Genomic DNA, 13,365 nt, shown 5'->3' with positions numbered 1-13,365 from the left:
GGTTCCCATGTAGTTTCTTCATGCACACTTGGTTTTAGTTAAGACTTTACCCTTGTTTTTTCCTATCCTTGTCACCCCACTATCTTCTAAAGCTGTTCTCCCTCTGTATGGCTAGCTTTATGTGTCAACCTCACACAAGCTGGAGTCATTAGAGAAGAAATTTCAGGGAGAAAATGCCTCCATGAGATCCAGCCATAAGACATTGTGTCAATTAGTGAACAATGGAAGAGGGCCCAGCCCATTGTGGGTAGTGCCATCTCTAGAAAAAGGCAGGTTGAGCAAACAAGTAAGCAGCACCCTTCAGGGGCTCTGTATCACCTCCTGCCTCCAGATTTCTACATTGTTTGAGTTCCTGACTCTTCCGTGATGAACTATGATCTGGGATTGTAAGCTGCTGAATAAACCCTTAGTTCCCTAACTTGCTTTTGGTTATGGTGGTTCATTGCAGCAATAAAACCCTAACTAAAACAACCTCTATTGTTCCATCTCTTCAATTATATTTCATGTATATTTTACTGTCTCTCCTCCCCAAGTTTATTCCCAGGTCCATTCCATGAACCTTGAACTCTTGGCCCAAACTTCCTCTCTCTCCCCAGAGCAGGCATGGACAGGCAATAGACCTTACCCTGAGCTCCTGGCCAGCGCTTCCAGTTCTTCTAATCTCTGTCACTGACAGGCAATCATTCCCCAGACCTTCAGTTCGCCTCCTCTTTTTCCCAAGCTCCTACTGTCCTCAGAGAAGCAATCTAAACCCGCAGTCTTTGCCCATCCTTCTACTCAGTGAGGTAACCCCAAACACACAAGTCCCAGAGCAGAAACAAAACCAATACAAAAACCCAAGACATGTCTCTTTCATAATTATATAGATTTTTAAACCCAAATGGAGAATATGATGAAAAAATGTGAAATACAGTCTATCATCTGAATATTTTTAAATATGGCCAGACCTGTTTCAGTCATATTTAGAATGTGGAATAATGGATTCCTTTCAGAATTTGATTGGATTACTTCTTAAACGAAGTGTCCAGGCCAGTCAGGATTCTTAATAAAATGCCTTAACTTTATAAACAACACGGATTTGTAGTTCACTGATCTAAAACCTAAGAAGTACACGCAAAAGATGCCATGTGATTCTGTGTGTAGAGGCAACCTATTCCTCCTGGGTTGTGCTTCCCATGTGCCCTCACATAATAGAATTGGCAAGTGAGGCCCCTCAAGCCTGTACATATATATTTTTCTTATCTTTATTAACTTGAGTATTTCTTATTTACATTTCGATTGTTATTCCCGTTCCCAGTTTCTGGGCCAACATCCCCCTAATCCCTCCACCTCCCGTTCTATATTGGTGTTCCCCTCCCCGTCCTCCCCCCATTACTGCCCTCCCCCCAACAATCACATTCACTGGGGGTTCAGTCTTGGCAGGACCAAGGGCTTCCCCTTCCATTGGTACTCTTACTAGGCTATTCATTGCTACCTATGAGGTTGGAGCCCAGGGTCAGTCCATGTATATATAGTCTTTGGGTAGTAAGCCTGTATATTTTTAAAAAAATATTTATTTATTTAAATTTTTATTAGATATATTTCTTTACTTACATTTTAATGTTATTCCCCTTTCCGGTTTCCTGTCCATAAGTCCCCCTCCCCTCCCCTCCCCCTCTTCCATACAGGTATTCCCCCCATACATCCTTACTGCCTTCCCCCCCATATTCCCCTGCACTGGGGATCCAACCTTGGCAGGACTAAGGGCTTCCCCTTCCCCTGGTGCCACAACAAGTGTATTCTCTGCTACATATGCAGTTTTATTTATTTTTATACTCCAGATTTTATTCCCCCCTAGCCCACATCCCCACTGTTCCACATCCCATACCCACTCCCTGTTTCTTCCAAGTCTCCACAAGGTTGTCCCCACCCCACCCACCTCACAAGACCTCTAAACTTCCTGGGGCCTCCAGTCTCTGGAGGGTTAGGTGCATCTTCTCTGACTGAACCCAGACCCGTGAGTCCTTTGCTGTATATATGTTGGAGGCCTCATCTCAGGTGGTATATGCTGCCTGGTTGGTGATCCAGTGTCTGAGAGATCTCAGAGGTCCAGGCTAATTGAGACTGCTGGTCCTCCTACAGGATTGCCCTCTCCTCAGCTTCCTCTACCTTTTCCATAATTCAACAGAGGGGTCAGCAGCTTCTGTTCATTGGTTGGGTACACATATCTGCATCTGACTCTTTCAGATGCTTGTTGGATCTTTGGGAGGGCAGTCATGATAGGCCCCATTTGTGATTGCCCCATAGCCTCAGCAATGGTGTCAGGTCTTGGGGCCTTCCTTTGAGCTGGATCCCACTTTGGGCCTGTCGCTAGACCTATTTTTAATTTTTATTTTTTGCCATTATAATTATATAATTTCCCCCTCCCCTTTCCTCCTTCAAACCCTTTCCATACATTCATTTACTCCTTCTCTAATTATAGCCTTTTCCTTAATTATTTTCTATACATATACACATACACATATACATCATATACATATACACATACATCACACACATATAAACATACACCATATACATACATATACACATACATCATATTCATATACATCATACACACATACACATACACACATATACATACATCATACACACATATACATACATCATATACACATACGCACACACATACGCACACACACACCCACACACACATATATATATCATTACTATGTAATGTTACCTATGTGTATGAAATCTTAGGGCTGATCTTAGGATAACCAATTTGCAGGTTCTTTCCTGGGAAAAACTATTTCTCTTTGACTGTCAAAAATTTTAAGTTGCCTGTAATTATACATCTAGGGTTGAGGCCCTGAGAGATTTTCCCTTCCATGTAGCATATCCATTGGTCTCATGATTGTTCAGATCTTGTTTAGGCAGCCATGTTAATGAGACATCATGGATACAGCCGTCTTGCTATTTCGAGGAGATGACCTCACAGCTAACTTCTTCTTCCTGTGGCTCTTACCGTCATTTCACCTCCTCTTTCAAAAATGATTTCTGAGCCCTAAGTGTAGGAAACGTATTGCAGATGCATCTGTTGGGACTGTTATCATATTAGCTCTTGTTCTATGCATTTTGATAGTTGGGTTTTTCTGTAATGTTGAAAAGAGAAAGGAAGCAACAAATGGAACTCCTCATCCATGATGACTGTGAGTCACAATGACCAACATTGCAGGAGAACCCAAAGGATGCAATAGTGGCGTGTGTGCTGGGTTGGTAACCAGCAGTTATCTAATTGGACTTAAGGTTCATTCAGCAGGAGGAAAATCATGCCTGGTACTGGAAAGCTAGTCAGGGCTAATGAGGGGAAAGCCTATGACCCTTTATCAAACCCATTACTACTTTACGAAGCCAGCATATTTCCTAACTACATTCTAAATATCTATCCTCAAATCTGTTTTCATGAGCACTACTCCCATTCTTGAGTAGAGCTCGCCAACCTAAGCAACGTTCAAGGCCATACCTCCTTAACTCTATTGCACTGGAGATTCAGTTTCAATATACAGAAATTTTGGAGATGTAAACACACATACTATAGCAAATACATATAGAAAAAAGGACATGAAACATTTTTTAATTAGGAAGCCTGACCACATCGCTATGCTACTTAGAAACATTCAATAGTTTGCCTAGAAGATTGAGTTCCAACTCTTATACATCTGTTATATCTCTCATGAACAGACCCCAATACCTCTGGGTATGCTTTCAAGTTTTCCTTTTATTATTGTTAGTATTATCATCATCATCATCGTCGTCGTCATCGTCATCGTCATCGTCATCATCATCGTCATTGTCATCATCATCATCATATCACCACCACCACCACCACCACCACCACCACCACCACCACCACCACCGCCACCACCATTATTATTTTGCTGTTTCTTCTTACCTGCATGTATTTTATGGGTTTGGGTATTGGGTGTTAATATTTTCCTTTTGCTTTGGCTATTTCTACTTTTTCTTTCTTTCTTTCTTTCTTTCTTTCTTTCTTTCTTTCTTTCTTTCTTTCTTTCTTTCTTTCTTCTTTCCTTCTTTCCTCTCTCTCTCTCTCTCTCTCTCTCTCTCTCTCTCTCTCTCTCTCTCTCTCTCTTTTTCTTTCGATTCGGGTTTTTCAAGACAGAGTTTCTCTGGGTAGCCTTGGCTGTCTTTGAACTTGCCCTGTAGACCAGGCTGCCCTCTAACTCACAAAGATCCACCTGCCTCTGCCTCCTGGTGCTTAAAGGCATGAGCCACCACTGCCCATCTGCTATAATTTCTAGTCTTTGAGCTCATTTTATTTTCCCACATTTACTCTTTTTAAACAAACCCAGCATACTTTCTCAAGAAATTTTTGTTAATTTCTACACAGCTCGGTTTCCAGGATACATTAGTTTGCTTTCACCTGTTCTACCATATATCTGTGGATGTTGGCTCTGAGTAAATTTAAGGTTATGCTAGAGTGTTTGATTTAGGTATTATTCTGGAACAAGATGAGAAGTGTGAAGCTAAAAAGATGTTAGTCATTTTTATATTTCAATGATTAGACCATACCTATTTTATACCTAGCACTGAATAAATGTTTGCTACCTGACAAACTCTGAGGAATTGTAAAGCCTTGGACTGTTCTATTCAAGTAGAGATGGTTAAATATGTCCTCTACAATGCTCAGAGAGAAAGTACTTGTGTATCTGAGAGACACATGTTAATAATGAAACTGACCTTTTGAGCCTAGACAGACCCACTGTGTCTTGTCAATCAGAATAGCTAATCTAGGCATCTCTTGTTTTCATTAGTTATCCTTCAGTGTTAGTAAAATGTGTTATAGCACATTTACCATGGTGTGTGCTGTTCTGTGAGTAGTCTAAGGGAGAAGGGGAAAATGAAATGTCCCTCTACATGCCCGAGGATCAGTTCCCCTCCCCATGCTCATGTTTAAAAATTTGCTGTGAAGATTTTTATTTGGTTGGCTTTTTGGAGGAAGGGTTCCATTATAGTACAGATTAATAATTTCACCGGTCATTAATTATTCCCAGTTACCCATTTCAAAGTTACTTGTGAAGTGCATATCAGCAAGGTCAAACATTTGCTACCGAACTAAGGGCTTGCTCCCTTCAAGAAAAACACATAAGTTACAAAAAATCAATAAGAATGGCTATAAAGTCTTTTATCATCTATCAAATTATTATTGTACATTTACACAAAAATATATTTACACTCACACACATACATATACACAGTGCATGCACAAGAATTGGATCTGTCTAGAAGAGTGAGTACTTTCTCATAGAGACACTAACATTTTATGCTAATGCTGGAGAATTCGGATGCTCCATTTGACATAAATCTTAGCAAGCCCAACTTAGGAAGGAACATTTACAGGTGTTGCAGGAAGCTGAGGCCCATTTGCCTCTTTTGTTTTTGACATTTAATTTCTTCTATACCGCCAGATGGGTGGTGGTTTATCCACTGATATATTTAGTAACTTGTAACAAAGATTACTGTACTCTGAAGAAAGGAAGGAATATTACTTTTTAGTATTACTGGAGAGTTTTTTTTTTAACTTCCATAGTTAGTATGCAAATCAAATATCTTTTTGTTTGTTGGTTTGGTTTTTTGAATATAAGTAAGTCATAAATTTCCCCTGAAAATGGACTTTCTTTAGGAATTTCTGAGGACAATATAAAAATAAACTCTGCAGTTTCTACCTAGACTATTCGAAATACGTTATTTACAAACAAACAAAAATTCTATTGCCTTATGACCATAACACATAGAGAGTAAATTCACCCCTGCTTTCACCTGCTCCCACATTACAGTCCAGGTTACAAGTACATATGCAAAGGAATGAACTCCCAATTAGTTACCTACTGCGTAAGAACAGAGGCTCCAGACATGTGAGTCTTTAAATGTTCCAACCTTTTCCACTGAGTCACCCCAACCATGACTCTAGATAGCACTGCATAGTGACTAAGACTCTCTGCTGGTTCCTACCTGCAATTCTGCCAGAATGTCTCATTCCATGACAATTACCAAAAATTAACTATTTTAAAGAATAGTGTTGTTAGTCAACAAATGAAGAAAAATATGTTTTCTTTAGCTATACATTCTATAATTAAGTGAATCTTCCCTGCGGTAAACTATCATTTCACATGTGAATAGTTTGACACATATAATGCTTGATTTCATTAGTTACATCAAGAACCAAACAAAGAGAAAGATTAAAAAGTAAGGATAAAACCAGGTGAATAAAAATAGGTGATCCCTAACTGGAGCCAGTTTGTTATGGACTTTAAAATATTGATCATTAATTTATATGAGAAAGTAGACAGAAATATTGAAACTTTCATAATATGATAACCCTTTCCAGATAATCAAATGGAAACTGTAATAGGTTGGACACAAACGAGGACATTGTTAGTAAGCTTAGAAAAATCTAATCCACTAGAAAAATACAGTTTGAGAGTGGAAAATTTAAGGTAAAGAAGAATAAAAACATAATAAAAATAAAAAACACATATATGGGAGACAACAGAGGCACCATTCAGGTGTATAACTACACACTAATTAAAAGCTGATGAGAAATGGACTGAACTTTATCTGAAGTAAAAGTGGTTGAAAATTTCCGAAAACCAATCAATGATATTAAACCACAAATAAAAATCTACACGAATTCCAAGCATAACAAAAACGGTACTTAAAATGTGTTTGTTGTAAGTCCAAGTAAAGGAAAATAAAAATGACCAATGGTGGTTGCGACTCATGGAGATCATGTAAGAAGATGAGCATGACGGCAAACAATTTTGAAAACTTGTTTTAAAAATACCGCTTTCTGTACTGCTTACCATCAGTCTCCCTCTCCGCCTTTATTGTTCTCACTGCATTCTGTTGCCTCCGCTCTAAACAAAGAGAACCTCAAGTATTGAGTCCTGTAGAGAGGCTGACATGGAAAGAAATACCTTCAGTGAGCAGCCCCTGCTAACAAACCAAGAGCCTGGCAAGAAGCAGGTGAGTGAGTGTCAAAGAATTTTCTGCAAAATTGAACCTTGAGATAAGAGCAGTTCCAGCGAACACCTCGATCCTTATGTTGTAAGAAACTTGCTATGAAAGCAACCCGGCTAAGTCATGCCTGAATTTTTGCTCCTTAGAAAGTAGAACGACAAACATTACATGTGGAGATAGAGTCCTAACACTCAATTTAGGACTTATTTGGATAAGTTTAAAGGACATGGCTGATGGCTTTATTATCCAAAACAAGTTAAATCCACATCTCAACATATTTGGAAGTTTTGGCGTTGTGTGTTTATCTGGTTGCTTCTGTCCTGCGACAAGAAAGTTTCCCTCCATTGAAAAACAAAAGGGTTGTGCTTTTTCATATGTTTTCTGTTCTATCATAAAGTATTTGTTTTAAATCATCGATGCTTTGGGGAAGAGAGGACAACGATATGATCCGTGAGTAACAAACATGGGTTTGTTGAAAAATTATGCACTGGATAAAGAAATTCGTCCTTACAGAAAAAAAATTCTAAGCTTGTGCTTTTTATTAGAGAGTCAACAGATTTCTTACCCTGAAATATGGGAGAAGACAATGGAAGTGATATTGGTTTATGAAAGCAAATCATGCCAATATTTAATGCTTTACCATGAAGAAATTGTCTTTCACAGGCAAGTATAAATTAAAAATAGTTCTACATAAACAAAAACAATACAAATTCATTTTTCATCAGACCTGTGTGTAAAGAAGTCATAATAATCTAGAAAATGAATTTTAAAATTCAATAATTAAGTAGACAGCACTGTATCCCCCTGGAGGGATTCTCTTGTATATACGAAATTAACTTCAAATACAATTTTTGCATCAGAATATTCTATTTCTCAACTTCTGTACCTTTTGATTCATTCTCTTTCTTGTTCTTTAGAATTTGTCAGACAAGATTTGGCGCAAGGATTTTGCATGTTTTGTTCTCCTTGTTGGTGGTGTTCTTTCTGTGAGATTTCTGTAGTTAGATCCCTCTTGCCAGTAAGAATTTCTCTCGAGTAACTTTTGAACTGAAGTCTCTGCCTGTGTGAAAGGCCTAATGCTTCATGGTAACACTGCTGTCTTTGCTCGATATCTTCTCTTTAGCCATCACCATAGCCTAATGCACCAAAGATCTTTCTTCTTAATTCTCCCTGTCCCTCCCATTGTTTTCCTCCTCTTTGGACAGTCTCGCTACATAGCTCATCTTGGCCTGGAACTTGCTGTTGAGCTTTCTACTCCCAAACCTCCCATCTGTCTCTTGAATTACTGGCATTCATCATGATGCCCAACTTAATCCTGTTATTTTTCTTGTTGGAAAAAATAAACTCTAAAATAAAACAGCAGGATATTGGCCTTGTTTTTTTTAAGTCTGGCATTATATTTCTATGTACTAAAGCAGTTATATTATAAATAGAGTATTTCTAGAATAAATACTGTCCAATTAACATTTCAGTACTGTGAATTCATTAGGAATAGTATGCATTGTATTTGAAATATAGAGATGTCAATACAATAGCAGATAGTTTTGAATTTTCATAAGATAAAGAGGTCACAGTGGGTGAATATAACCTATAAGAAAATATATGACAAATGCAAATAGTATTTGAGGGATTACAGATGTGACATATTTCTTGGGTACGATCTGGAAAGAAAAACGTGGGACATGTTGGAAAGCTCTGAGAAGCCTTATGTGGATAGTAAAAATGGGGCAAGTTAGAAGTGGAAACTGAGGATATCAGGTGATCAAGTATAAGGTAGAGAAGGGGGCTCATTTTTGTAAAGAAAAGGGACTACTGATGTTTCTCATCAGTAAGTAATAGAAGTGGAGCTGTGGTTTGGAAGCGTGGCGTCAGTTGACTACTGGGCACCAGAAAGGTAAGAGATGAATAGGCAAGTGATAAGAGCATTCCAAATATTCTAAAACAGGTTAATCCAGGAGGAATTTGGATACCAGCAAGTAGAATGGAGACTCAGAAGCACAGAGGACAGATGTAAAAGAGATGGAGATGACAGGTTTTGAGAGCTAGTTAGGGTTTGGGGATGGAGAAAAGGGAGCTGTTATAACGATGAAGCTTCCAACCTGAGTGAGTGACACGAAGACATCACTAAAATCAATCTGTTCTGAAGGTGGAGTAAACATTTATGTTTTTGATCAGATTTGGTATTGTTCAATTTATCATTTGGGGAAAAGCTATATTTTGACTCTAAAATACTTGCAATAGGCTTTTGGTTTGAATGCTCAGTGCTTGGCAGGAACCACATTGGAAGATTCAGGAAGCTCTGGAGGGTTCCAGCTGGGGGAAGTAGGTCACTGGGGGAAGATTCTTAGGTCAGTCATATATTATGCTTGGCTGCTTCCTATTGCGCTCTGCACCAATTTCACCATAATATGAACATCTATGCTCTTCCACATCCTATTTATCATAATGGGTGAAATGTCTGAAACTGTGAACCCAAATACACTTTTCTTCTTCTTCTTTTTTTTTTTTTTATTAACTTGAGTATTTCTTATATACATTTCGAATGTTACTCCCTTTCCCGGTTTCCAGGCAAACATCCCCCTCCCCCCTCCCCTTCCTTATGGGTGTTCCCCTCCCCATCCTCCCCCCATTGCGCCCTCCCCCCAACAATCTAGTTCACTGGGGGTTCAGTCTTAGCAGGACCCAGGGCTTCCCCTTCCACTGGTGCTCTTACTAAGATATTCATTGCTACCTATGAGTCAGAGTCCAGGGTCAGTCCATGTATAGTCTTTAGGTAGTGGCTTAGTCCCTGGAAGCTCTGGTTGCTTGGCATTGTTGTAAATATGGGGTCTCGAGCCCCTTCAAGCTCTTCCAGTTCTTTCTCTGATTCCTTCAACGGGGGTCCTATTCTCAGTTCAGTGGTTTGCTGCTGGCATTCGCCTCTGTATTTGCTGTATTCTGGCTGTGTCTCTCAGGAGCGATCTACATCCGGCTCCTGTCGGTCTGCACTTCTTTGCTTTATCAATCTTGTCTAATTGGGTGGCTGTATATGTATGGGCCACATGTGGGGCAGGCTCTGAATGGGTGTTCCTTCAGTCTCTGTTTTAATCTTTGCCTCTCTCTTCCCTGCCAAGGGTATTCTTGTTCCCCTTTTAAAGAAGGAGTGAAGCATTCACATTTTGATCATCCGTCTTGAGTTTCATTTGTTCTAGGCATCTAGGGTAATTCAAGCATTTGGGCTAATAGCCACTTATCAATGAGTGCATAACATGTATGTCTTTCTGTGATTGGGTGAGCTCACTCAGGATGATATTTTCCAGTTCCAACCATTTGCCCACGAATTTCATAAAGTCATTATTTTTGATAGCTGAGTAATATTCCATTGTGTAGATGTACCACATTTTCTGTATCTATTCCTCTGTTGAAGGGCATCTGGGTTCTTTCCAGCTTCTGGCTATTATAAATAAGGCTGCGATGAACATAGTGGAGCACGTGTCTTTTTTATATGTTGGGGCATCTTTTGGGTATATGCCCAAGAGAGGTATAGCTGGATCCTCAGGCAGTTCAATGTCCAATTTTCTGAGGAACCTCCAGACGGATTTCTAGAATGGTTGTACCAGTCTGCAATCCCACCAACACTGGAGGAGTGTTCCTCTTTCTCCGCATCCTCGCCAGCATGTGCTGTCACCTGAGTTTTGATCTTAGCCATTCTCAGTGGTGTGAGGTGAAATCTCAGGGTTGTTTTGATTTGCATTTCCCTTATGACTAAAGATGTTGAACATTTCTTTAGGTGCTTCTCAGCCATTCGGCATTCCTCAGCTGTGAATTCTTTGTTTAGCTCTGAACCCCATTTTTTAATAGGGTTATTTGTCTCCCTGCGGTCTAACTTCTTGAGTTCTTTGTATATTTTGGATATAAGGACTCTATCTGCTGTAGGATTGGTAAAGATCTTTTCCCAATCTGTTGGTTGCCGTTTTGTCCTAACCACAGTGTCCTTTGCCTTACAGAAGCTTTGCAGTTTTATGAGATCCCATTTGTCGATTCTTGATCTTAGAGCATAAGCCATTGGTGTTTTGTTCAGGAAATTTTTTCCAGTGCCCATGTGTTCCAGATGCTTCCCTAGTTTTTCTTCTATTAGTATGAGTGTATCTGGTTTGATGTGGAGGTCCTTGATCCACTTGGACTTAAGCTTTGTACAGGGTGATAAGCATGGATCGATCTGCGTTCTTCTACATGTTGACCTCCAGTTGAACCAGCACCATTTGCTGAAAATACTATCTTTTTTCCATTTGATGGTTTTTGGGTCCTTTGTCAAAAAACAAGTGCCCATAAGTGTGTGGGTTCATTTCTGGGTCTTCAATTCTGTTCCACTGGTCTATCTGTCTGTCTCTGTACCAATACCATGCAGTTTTTATCACTATTGCTCTGTAATACTGCTTGAGTTCAGGGATAGTGATTCCCCCTGAATTCCTTTTATTGTTGAGGATAGTTTTAGCTATCCTGGGTTTTTTGTTATTACAGAATAATTTGCCAATTGTTCTGTCTAACTCTTTGAAGAATTGGATTGGTATTTTGATGGGGATTGCATTGAATCTGTAGATCGCTTTTGGTAAAATGGCCATTTTTACTATATTAATCCTGCCAATCCATGAGCATGGGAGATCTTTCCATCTTCTGAGGTCTTCTTCAATTTCTTTCTTCAGAGTCTTGAAGTTCTTATTGTACAAATCTTTTACTTGCTTGGTTAAAGTCACACCAAGGTACTTTATATTATTTGGGTCTATTATGAAGGGTGTCGTTTCCCTAATTTCTTTCTCGGCTTGTTTCTCTTTTGTGTAGAGGAAGGCTACTGATTTATTTGAGTTAATTTTATACACAGCCACTTTGCTGAAGTTGTTTATCAGCTTTAGTAGTTCTCTGGTGGAACTTTTGGGATCACTTAAATATACTGTCATATCATCTGCAAATAGTGATATTTTGACTTCTTCTTTTCCGATCTGTAGCCCCTTGACCTGCTTTTGTTGTCTGATTGCTCTGGCTAGAACTTCAAGAACTATATTGAATAAGTAGGGAGAGAGTGGGCAGCCTTGTCTAGTCCCTGATTTTAGTGGGATTGCTTCAAGTTTCTCTCCATTTAGTTTAATGTTAGCAACTGGTTTGCTGTATATGGCTTTTACTATGTTTAGGTATGGGCCTTGAATTCCTATTCTTTCCAGGACTTTTATCATGAAAGGGTGTTGAATTTTGTCAAATGCTTTCTCAGCATCTAATGAAATGATCATGTGGTTTTTTTCTTTCAGTTTGTTTATATAAAGGATCACGTTGATGGTTTTCAGTATATTAAACCATCCCTGCATGCCTGGGATGAAGCCTACTTGATCATGGTGGATGATTGTTTTGATGTGCTCTTGGATTCGGTTTGCCAGAATTTTATTGAGTATTTTCCGTCAATATTCATAAGGGAAATTGGTCTGAAGTTCTCTTTCTTCGTTGTGTCTTTGTGTGGTTTAGGTATAAGAGTAATTGTGGCTTCATAGAAGGAATTCGGTAGTGCTCCATCTGTTTCATTTTGTGGAATAGTTTGGATAGTAATGGTATGAAGTCTTCTATGAAGGTCTGATAGAACTCTGCACTAAACCTGTCTGGACCTGGGCTCTTTTTGGTTGGGAGACCTTTAATGACTGCTTCTATTTCCTTAGGAGTTATGGGGTTGTTTAACTGGTTTATCTGTTCCTGATTTAACTTTGGTACCTGGTATCTGTCTAGGAAATTGTCCATTTCCTGCAGATTTTCAACTTTTGTTGAATATAGGCTTTTATAGTAAGATCTGATGATTTTTTGAATTTCCTCTGAATCTGTAGTTATGTCTCCCTTTTCATTCCTGAATTTGTTAATTTGGATACACTCTCTGTGTCCTCTCGTTAGTCTGGCTAAGGGTTTATCTATCTTGTTGATTTTCTCAAAGAACCAACTTTTGGTTCTGTTGATTCTTTCTATGGTCCTTTTTGTTTCTACTTGTTTGATTTCAGCTCTGAGTTTGATTATTTCCTGCCTTCTACTCCTCCTGGGTGTATTTGCTTCTTTTTGCTCTAGAGCTTTTAGGTGTGCTGTCAAGCTGCTGACATATGCTCTTTCCTGTTTCTTTCTTCAGGTACTCAGCGCTATGAGTTTTCCTCTTAGCACAGCTTTCATTGTGTCCCATAAGTTTGGGTATGTTGTACCTTCATTTTCTTTTTTTTTTTATTATTATTATTTTTTTTATTAACTTGAGTATTTCTTATATACATTTCAAGTGTTATTCCCTTTCCCGGTTTCCGGGCAAACATCCCCTTCCTTATGGGTGTTCCCCTCCCAACCCTCCCC

Source organism: Rattus norvegicus, chromosome 7, assembly GCF_021556685.1.
Source record: "Rattus norvegicus strain SHRSP/BbbUtx chromosome 7, alternate assembly SHRSP_T2T, whole genome shotgun sequence".
NCBI classification, from domain to species: Eukaryota; Metazoa; Chordata; class Mammalia; order Rodentia; family Muridae; genus Rattus; species Rattus norvegicus.
This window is presented reverse-complemented; position numbering follows the sequence as displayed.